General features: G+C 53.1%; 1 pseudogene; it reads left to right on the top strand.

The window, feature by feature from the left end:
* Positions 1-1,523: 1,523 nt before the first annotated feature.
* LOC136996069 (olfactory receptor 14C36-like) lies at positions 1,524-2,459 on the top strand (annotated as a pseudogene).
* Positions 2,460-9,982: the final 7,523 nt, after the last annotated feature.

Here is a 9,982-nt window from a genome sequence, read left to right on the forward strand (position 1 = left end):
CCCACAGAAACACTGTGGCAGGCTGGCTTCAGGCAACTCTCTTGTGGTGCTTCCTTGGAGATGTCTTCCTCTGAGCAAGCCACCCTTTCTTTTCTCCTCTCCCACCCAAGAGAGCCCTGCCTCTGCTCTGAAGGTGAAGGGCTCTAAGACATATTTCATCTCCTCTGCAGTCAGATTTCCAGAAAAGCACAGCTGCCTCTCTCCTGCCTCGTGCCCATTTCCACCTGCAAGGCAAAGAGGTTGAGAACGACTGCCCTGGGAGGACACACGGTCCAGGAGGTGGAATCTGGGGAAGGTGCCCCTCTGTCTCTCTCTCTCCTTTCTTGGCAGCAGGGTCACAGCGTTTCTCCTTGTTTCCCTACCGCTCCTTTCTGCTCTTGTACTTGTGGTCAGCTGGGGGTTCAGCTACAAATTCAGACACCCACCCTGAGGTCTTGTCATGGAGGTGTCTGCATAGGGGCGACGTGCCCAAGGCCTGTTCTCACCCCAGGGTGCTGAGAAATGCAGTCGGAAGGGCTGGCAAGGAGGTGACTCTCCCTTTAGGAGACTTCATTTTCAGGACACATGACTATCATCTTCCAGTGTCCTGCTGAGTTTGCGAGCTGCCCTCCAGAAGGGCACAGCTCCCCCCTTGCATCTTGGCAGCATTGGAGAGCCATTTCAAGAAGCTCAGGAGATGCTAAGGCCACAAAATGCTCCTGAGTGGTTTTGTATGTGTGCAGCTGAAGTGAACCCTGCATTTCCTCAGCCAGAATGGGAGTGCTGAGAATTTCCTCAGCTATTGGCACTCACCTCACAGAGTCCTTGGTGTGATCATGTATGTCAGGAGGAAAGTCCTGTTCTCGCCATCACATCTCCACTCGGAATTGAGAAAGAGAGTAGAGTTAGATCTGTGCTTTGAAACCAGCCTCTCGTGATCTCATCAGAGTCCAGTGTTTTTTTCAGAATAACTTGTGGGTGAAATCATCCTCTGCGTAACACAAGTGCGAGTGCATGGCAGCTGGGAACAAGATGGATGGACCCAGCAGCACTCCTGATTCTGCACCAAGCCACTGAGAAGCCGTTGGCCTCTCTGGTCTTTATAAGGTTCGTTCTTGCAGCAATACACTCACCAGATGTGATGGCAGATCTTAAAAAATCTCAAAAAAACAAAACCCCCAAATTGCTAAACCTCTCTGCTGGAGGCCACACTCTTTAGAATTATGTGTGCTTCTGTTAGCAGACCTTTTCCACTAAAGGTGGTTGTCCTCTGACATCAGAGATGTAGATGTGACAAACTAGTTGCCAAGTACCCACTGGTGTAAAGCAGGACAAACCCCTGCTCCTCCCAGCACACGCAACTGAAGCTGAAACTGGGGACCTGAACAAAGGTCTTCCGGAGAAGGAAAAAGGAAATGCATTTGTATTTGGGGGGGAAGGGGGGGATTTCTTTGAAAAATGGGAAGTTTTTCTCAGAGAAGTCTGTCCTAACTTGCCAATGTCTTTTCCTCCTTAGACAGTCCCCCTGTGCCCAGAGGGAGCGAATGCCCAACAGCAGCTCCCTCAACAAGTTCCTCCTCCTGCCATTTGCGGATACATGGGAGCTGCAGCTCTTGCACTTCTCGCTCTTCCTGGGTGTCTACCTGGCTGCCCTCCTGGGCAACGGCCTCATCATCACAGCCGTAGCCTGCGACCACCACCTCCACACCCCCATGTACTTCTTCCTCCTCAACCTCTCCCTCCTCGACCTTGGCACCATCTCCACCACTGTCCCCAAATCCATGGCCAATTCCCTGTGGGACACCAGGGCCATTTCCTACTTGGGATGTGCTGCCCAGGTCTTTTTCTTTGTCTTCTTTATGTGTGCAGAGTATTCTCTTCTCACAGTTATGGCCTACGACTGCTTTATTGCCATCTGCAGGCCTCTTCACTACGGGACCCTTATGGGCACAAGAGCTTGTGTCAAAATGGCAGCAGCTGTTTGGGGCAGTGGTTTTCTGTATTCTGTGCTGCACACTGCTAACACATTTTCAATTCCACTCCGCCAAGGCAATGCTGCGGACCAGTTCTTCTGTGAAATCCCCCAGATCCTCAAGCTCTCCTGCTCAGACTCCTACCTCAGGGAGGTTGGGCTTATTGTCATTGGTCTTCGTTTATTCTTTGGGTGTTTTGTTTTCATTGTGTTGCCCTATGTGCAGATCTTCACAGCTGTGCTGAGGATCCCCTCTGAGCAGGGATGACGCAAAGCCTTTTCCATGTGCCTGCCTCACCTGGCCATGGTCTCCCTGTTTGTCAGCACTGCTGTGTTTGCCTACGTGAAGCCCCCCTCCATCTCCTTTCCAGCTGTGGATCTGGTGCTGGCTGTTCTGTACTCGATGGTGCCTCCAACACTGAACCCCCTCATCTACAGCATGAGAAACAAGGAGCTCAAGAATGCACTGAGGAAACTGATTCAGCCGGTACTAGTTCAGCAGCAATGAGATGCCCATCTCTCTTTACAAGGAGTTCCTAATTTATCTCAAACAACTCCTATGCTTTGGACTTTCTCTGTGTGATAATTATGTTTGTACAGAAGTGTTTGAATTCATCCCACTTCTCCAGAGGTGCAAATCATGTCTGTCTGACTGAGATGCCTACTGTAAATGTGTCTGTCACTGTGTGAGACCTGGCTTTGCTCTAATAAAAGGGGATTTCCTCAGTGCAGTGCTTGAAGGTTGGGCTCTCCTTCCAAAGCTGGAGTCAAAAATGTGCTCAAGGACTTTACACCCTGAAAGACTCTGTTGCTTTTCCGGCACTCTGCATGCGCTCAAGGCCATGAGCTCCTAGGTGATGTGTTAGGGAATGAGGGTGGGTGGGTGCCCAGTGCTCCTGGAGGTGGTGAACGGTCAAGCAGTATCTCCCATATGACAGGGTTGGAGACTGATGCCTGTCCTTCTCAAAGGGAGTATGGATTCCCCCAGGAGAGCACAGGGCATCTCCAAGGGCATCATGTGCCTCGGGGTGGGCAGTGAATGGAGCTTCACAAAATGAAGTGGAGTCACCCAAAGGTAAAGCGATAAACCATTGAATGTCCAGGCTAGTGCCGACAGGCACAGCAGCTTTAGAGGGGACAGGGGTGTGTGTGTCAGCTGCCCCATCAGCTTCCAAGCTGGGACTGGCCACAGTGGCACAAGGACACACAAGACAGTGTCACTCTGTGCCCCTTGTTCTGCCATCTGAACATGAGGAGTCCAACCCCCCTGCTCAAGCAGGGTCACCTAGAGCATATTGCACAGGATTGCATCCAGGTGGGTTTTGAATATCTCCAGAGAAGGAGACTCCACAACCTCTCTGGGCAACCTGTTCCAGTGCTCTGTCACCCTCACAGTGGAAAGTATTTCCTCATGTCAACCGTTTCTGGCCCTGGCCGCGCACCCCAGGTTTCTGGGTGCATTTTTCTGCATGTCCAGCTCCTTCCTGCTGGGCTCAGTGCCTGTACTGAGGGGAACAGCCAGCGCTGCCTGGCCTCTCTCCCAGCCCAAACCCCAGTAGACCCTGGGGGATGGCTGTGTGCCAACCGCCGTGTGGGACATGGCTGGGGCTGGAGAGGGGCCAGGTCCCGGGGGAGGGTGCCAAAGCAGGAGGGCTGTGGGGAGACGGGTCACCGAGGGCTGTCGTGGGGACCATGCCAGGGGGTCGTTTCCCCATCCCTGAACACACCCTGCCGTGTGTGATGCCTGCACAGCAAGGCCGTGGGGATGTGTGTGGGTGCAAGGACAGGGCACAGATGGAAGCTGCGATGCTCCTCACCGCTCCACTGCAAAAGAGAAACTCCCAGGAGAGCTCTCCCAGCCCTGCCCCACGAGCTCTTGTGCCTGTTCCAGCCAGGCCAGAGCAGAGGCCGAGGACCAAGAGGTCCCTCAGGCAAAATGGGGGCCAACCTTGCAGAGCTGGCCCTGAGCACCTCAGGACAGGCAGAGTGCCCTCATCCTATGTCCCCGTCCTGCTGGGAGGGTGTCACAGGCACCATGGAAATGGCCTGTTTCTGCCTGGGGTCAGTGCAGGACTTCTGCATGTGAGATGAACGCAACAGCCGCTGCCCTGTAGAAATACCAGCCACAGCCCCTCGCTGAAGTCCCCACTGTTCCCTGCCCCTGCCCTGCTGACCTGCCGCCACCCCCTGTGCTGCCCCATCTCCCACCCCCTCTCCCCACACCATGGAGACCAGCGATTTAGCAGGACCTTGCACAGCCCTGCAGCCACTGCCTGGCCCCCAGCCCTCCCCAGCTCCTCCTCAAACATGACATCCATCTTCAAATAATACAAGAAAGAGGATCTGGGGAAGGACCTGGGCGGTCATGGTGGATATCAAGTTGACAAGAAGTCAGCAAGGTGCTCTTGTAGCAAAGATGGCCACCGTTACCCTGGCTTGTATTAGCAAGAGTGCAGGAAGCAGGGCAAGTGCAGTGGGACACTGGAAATATCCTGGCAGCCTCGACCGAAAAGGAGCAAAATAAAGAAAAGGCAGAACTGGCAGACTACCCACGTTGGAGACAGCGGTATGATCAACTCAGGTACTGCAGACATTTTAAAACAACCCCCCCAAAATGGCATTTCTGCCAGTGGCCAAGTGGCTGGAGCCAGATGTGCCCAGACTTGCTCACAAGGGAGAGCTCCAGGGGGACTTCTGGTTTACTCTACCTCTAATAGCATGGCCAAGAATATGATTTTGTAGTGATATAACATGTTTTTGCTAGTCTAACTTTTTAATTAAAGCATTAGGGCTCATGCTCAAGCACACCAATGTGGGGGGCGTTGGCTTTTCATTGGCTTCTGTGGCTGCAGGATGCAGCCTCAGATTGGGCTGAAAGAGAAAATACTGGGACTGAATGTCCTGAGGGTGATTATAAACTGATGCTTTTCCTGCTCTTCAGTGATACTTCCTCTGGTCACACCTCAGTCTACCCTGAACTCTATTTTCCCCTTGCATAATAGATCAGGACTGTGGAGAAAGAGCTGAATCCAAGGAACTGCCACGCTGATAATCTGGGCAGCCTGGGAAGCCCCCTGAGAAAGGATATGTGTGTACGAGACCTCACAGCAAAGGCCTGGCTAAACCAAGTGACAGTGACCCTCCTGAGGTGCCAAGGATCCCAAGCCCTGAGCCACAGGGCTTCATACGGCCTCCTCTGCTCGTGCCAGGGGCTCATGACACACCTCACAGAGTCAGATAAATGTCTGTGGGAGAGGTGGAGAAAGAAAGCAGAAATGAATCAAAAGAGGGAGAATTCAGGCCTGGACTCCCACCAGTAAACATCTCCAAATGCAGGTGGATTTACCCCCTCTCTGGCAAGGCTGTTTCTTCCATGACCAGCAGTACCTGGGGGAAGGAGGGTGTTTTTCCTGACACCTCTTGTGGGATGGAGGGCAACAGGATTTGGGAGACCCCTTCCATCCAAGGGGGAGTTTCTGGGTACTCAGGCAAAGATTTCAGCCTGGGACCTTCAAGTCCAGGGTGACTGAAGACTACAGGATGCCTCCAATGTGTGGCTCACAAGGGACCTGAATCACATCACAGCCACCACTGAAACACGCTCAGAAGCAGATCCCATAACATCCGGCCTGAATGAGACCTGCAGTATTTCCCTACCTTCCTCTGGGCACCTAAAACTTTCTTTTTAGCTCCTCAGCCCTGGGGAGCAGTCTCGGCTCCTGGAGTGGTGGGGAAGGCACCAGCAACTGCCAGCCCTGCCACTACACCCAGAATTTCTTTGTATTGAACTAAACCAAGTCCCCAGGGTACTGCCTGCAGCCGACTGGATGGGGACAGATGGGATTTGGCCATTCCTGTTCCTCCAAAGCATGTTCCTTGAGGAAGTGCTGGAGGAAGAGGCCTGGTGGGATCCTCATGGCACTGCACTGCCTGGGGCTATGACAACCCCCTGCACACAATTCCTGGGCCAGGCACTTTTGGACAAGCAGGCAGCAGTGCTTATAGGAGTCCATCAGGAGCATGCGCTCCAGATGGGCAGGGAGATCTCAGGCTCTTGTCACCCTGTAGGAGAGCAGCTAGTCACTCATTGGACTGGGGGGAGGTGGGACAGGTCCCACGGCTCGTGAGGTGAAGGTGCTGAGGTGTGCCTGTGACCAGGGCACTGCTACCTCCTAGGCCCTCTGCCAGCTCCTGGGAAGCCACTGCAGAAGCAAGCCAGTCCCAGAGAGCAACCTTCCCCACATTCCTGGGAGCCAATGACAAGGTCACTTCTGTGTGAGAACATGACCAGGAGCAGGGCCATGGCTGGGGTTTGTGCTTGTCAGGTCCCTTCTGCCTGAGTGCTGATAGGCCAGCAGCAGGCATATGAGTGGGGCAGGTGCTTTTGAGATCCCTTATGCCTGAGTGTTGATAGGCCAGCAGCAGGCACATGGCTTCGATTCTGGCTTTGAGGTCACTTATTTCGCAGGCCAACAGGAGGCTCTTGGCTCGTGCAGGTTCTTGTGATGCCACCACAGTCTCTGGTGGTGATAGGCCAGAAACAGGCATGTGGCTGGTATGTTCATTGTGAGGTCCCTGCTGCCTGGGTACCTGATAGGCCAAAAGTGGGGACATGGCTCTGATGCTGATTGTGAGGTCACTTCCTTCTCTTCTAATTATGTGTCATCAGCAGGCTCTCGGTTGCTGTAGGTTCATGTAAAGTCACCTCTGTCTCTGCTGCTGATAGGCCAAAATCGCGTTTATGGCTTCAGTGTAGATCGTGAGGTCACTTCTGCCTGAGTCCCAGATAGGCCAGCAGCAGTTTCTATTTTTATGTCATTGCATCAAGTGTCTGCACTGAATTACAACAGCTATTTGTAACATTGGGATCTTCATCTGTCTCAGCTTCCTAGTGAGTGGGGCTCTAGTTGTAGTGGGCATCTAGTGTCCTTTCAGCTGGCCAAGGAAATATCCCACTTGGCCCCCACCTCATGCTTCAGAAGGATGTGGGTCTCACAGTCGCTCCATCAGAGCAAGAAGACACTGGCACATGCCTGGGACCACCTCTGTCTCTTCAACTGTCACCAGGTGTTTGCGTGTGAGCAACCGGCTCCACATCTTCCATCTCCAGTGATTATAATTTGAGTTTAGACAAGGTGTTCGCGTCCAGACACCTATGTTGTGCTCACTTCAGTTTTGGCAAGGGGAATCCCACCTCCTGTGTGTTTGTGGAGTTCATGGGAGGGATCTGCATCCCACTGCATCCCAGGGGCTTCTGAACGGGCACGAGATGCCCAAATTGACTCATCTGAATCAACACCTGAACCATGGGAAAATGAGCTTCCTTCTTGTCCTCTTCTAGGTGTCCTGCCTAGTTAAGACATGGGAATATGGCTTTCCAGGGTGGGACTTTTCCACCTCTCATAGATAACCATCCTCTGATGAAACAAGTGACAGTGCTGTAACTGGTCTCTGCATTGTTTAGAGAGGGAGCAAAGGTGATTATTTTGGTTTACCCCAGTGAATGTTTCCCAGGAGGAGGCAGCACAAGGGACAGAGAAATTCATGCCTTCAGCTGGGCCACTATTGCTGAGCAGGGCCAGGCTCCTGGGATGGTAGGAGCTCATGGCAACCTGACAGCACTGCTGAGAAACGCCTTTGTCCAGGAGCAGCTCCTCTGCCAAGAGCAGCAGGGCTCTGGGCACTGCCTGCTTCTGCTGACGTGAGATGAGAGAAAGCAGAGAGAAGTGCAAGGCAGTGTGGAGTGGGAGGATGTCTGACAGTTCATTGTGGAAGAAATCTTCACAGCCCTGAACACGGTAAGTCTCTGGCTGCAGGGCAATGCTACTGAGGTTCCTGGAGGGCTCTTCTCAACCTATTCCATCCCATCACTCATAAGTTTTCTATGGATCGTTCTCCCAGCCTCTCCAGTGTAGAGGAGGAGGAGATGCTTCAGAGCAGGGATTCCCTGCCACACCGTCACAGGGACAGGGCATGCTGCTACCTTCTCCCAAGGACAGTTGCAGGGCTGTGAAGCTGGGACATGCACACAGGTCTGCGCAGGGCTGTGATTCAGAGCTGTGTCCTTGCAGCACAGAGGAAGGTGAAAAAAAGGGTACTTGAAAGGGAAGGAGCTTTCCTTGCAGGGCTTTCAGTTTCCTAATTTTGGCAGGGAGGAAAAAGGACAGAGTTTGCTGGTTTGTCAAGGGACTGGGACTCTCAAACCTTCACTCTCAGAGCTCAACAGGTCTGTGAGAAAGCTCAGCAAACCCCTTCAACCCCACCTCCACCTACAGCAACACCAGTATCACCTTCATGGCTTGCTCAGGGTTTATGTGACCTGCTGCTTAGGACCTGCAAGCACAGAGATGCCCCTGCCCAGGGCTCAGTCCCAGAAGGTTTCTGCAGGGCAGAAGTGAGCACACAGAGGGTGGGGCAGGGTCTGTGAGCGCCGACAGGGAAACGATGTTGGGGGAGAGAAAGCTCCATGCAGCAGAGACAGCTCCAGGTAGGAAAAATGGGCAGGGAAGGAGAGGGAATTGCTAACAGAAAAATCATGGGCTGATGGATTTGGGCAAGTCATGGCCAGTCCCTGCAATGAAGACACCTTCCTCTGAGCAAGCTCCCCCTGTGTCTCCTCTGTGACCCAGCAGAGCCTCTGCCCTGACAGCCACGGGGTCCAGGGCATGAGCTGCCTCCTCTGCAGCCAGACCTCCAGCAGAGGAGAGGGGCCTCTCTCCTGCCTCGGGCCCAGTTTGCGCTACCCGACAAAGGGGCTGAGAGCAACTACCCTGCAAATGTCCCCTTCGGCAAGGAGACATGCCCAACTGGGTAAGGTGAGGGCTTTCCAGAGTGCCCGTCTGTCTCTCTCTCTCCCCTTGCCTCCCTTGGCAGCAGGATCGTGGTGCTGCTCCTTGTTTCCCCTCCTCTCCATGATGCTCCTGTTCTTCTCTCGGGCTCCCTGGGGTTCAGGGTTTTCAGCTGCAGTTCAGACACCGACGCTGCAAGCTGTGGAACAGAGGGGTCTGCACGGTGATGAGGTTCCCCCAGCCCCCTTCTAACCTGTGTGGCTCCAGGAAATGCAGTCTGTGCAGCTGGGAAATGAGCTGACTCTCCCTTAAGGAGAGCCCATCTTCAGTCCTAACGGTCCTTTGACTGTTTCCCTGTGGTGTCCTGCCAGGCTGCAAGTGCCCTCCAGAAAGGCACTGCTGTCTCATAGCACCTCTGTGATATCTGAGAGATAAATGAAGAAGGTGCAGAGCTGCTGAGAGTATGGAGCTGGTGGTGGGAGGCTGTATATGGGCATCTGAAAAGAGCCCTGTGTGTCCTTGGCTGGAAGGACAGTGTGGAGAGGCCTCTCGGGTGCCTGGAGAAAGGGTGAGAAATTTGGAGATCTGCACTTTGAAACTGGACTCGTCTGCTCTCAGCAGGGGCTGGTTTCTTTTTAGGGCAACATATGAATGCGATCATACTCCAGCTCAAAGAGATGCAAGCACAGGACAGCTGGGAATGAGACTAATAGTCAGACAAGCTTCCTCACTCTGCAACAAGGGACAGTGAATCCATTTTTCTCAGGATTCACAGCAGAAATGCTGAGAATTGCTGCCTTTGAGGAACACTCCGCAGGGGTGACAGGGGCATCTCAAAGAAAATTAAAAAATCCCCCAAACTCTGCTCCTCAAACCTCATTCTTTAGAATTGGGAGTGAAGACGGGGAAAAGCCCTTCCACAAGGTGAGTGGATTTCACCTGACAGAAATTGAGAATGTCTGAGCTAGTCACTCCCATTCCCCTATACCCACTGCTTTACAGCAGGACTGACTCCTCTGGAGCTCATGGGCAGAGGTCCCTACTCCTCACAGCACACTCAGCCAGAGCAAAGTGAAGCTCAAGCAAGGGAGGTGCACAAAGATCCTCTCCGTAAAGAGAGAGGCAAAGTGGGGGGTTGCATGAGAACTGGAACATTTGGGGATTTTTTTTACTTGAAAAGTCTCTCCTAACTTCTCAATGTCTTTTCTTCTTTCAACAGTCCCCCATGCCTGGAGATAGCAAA

The sequence above is a fragment of the Apteryx mantelli genome, unplaced genomic scaffold (genome assembly GCF_036417845.1).
Source record: "Apteryx mantelli isolate bAptMan1 unplaced genomic scaffold, bAptMan1.hap1 HAP1_SCAFFOLD_20, whole genome shotgun sequence".
Classification (NCBI taxonomy): Eukaryota; Metazoa; Chordata; class Aves; order Apterygiformes; family Apterygidae; genus Apteryx; species Apteryx mantelli.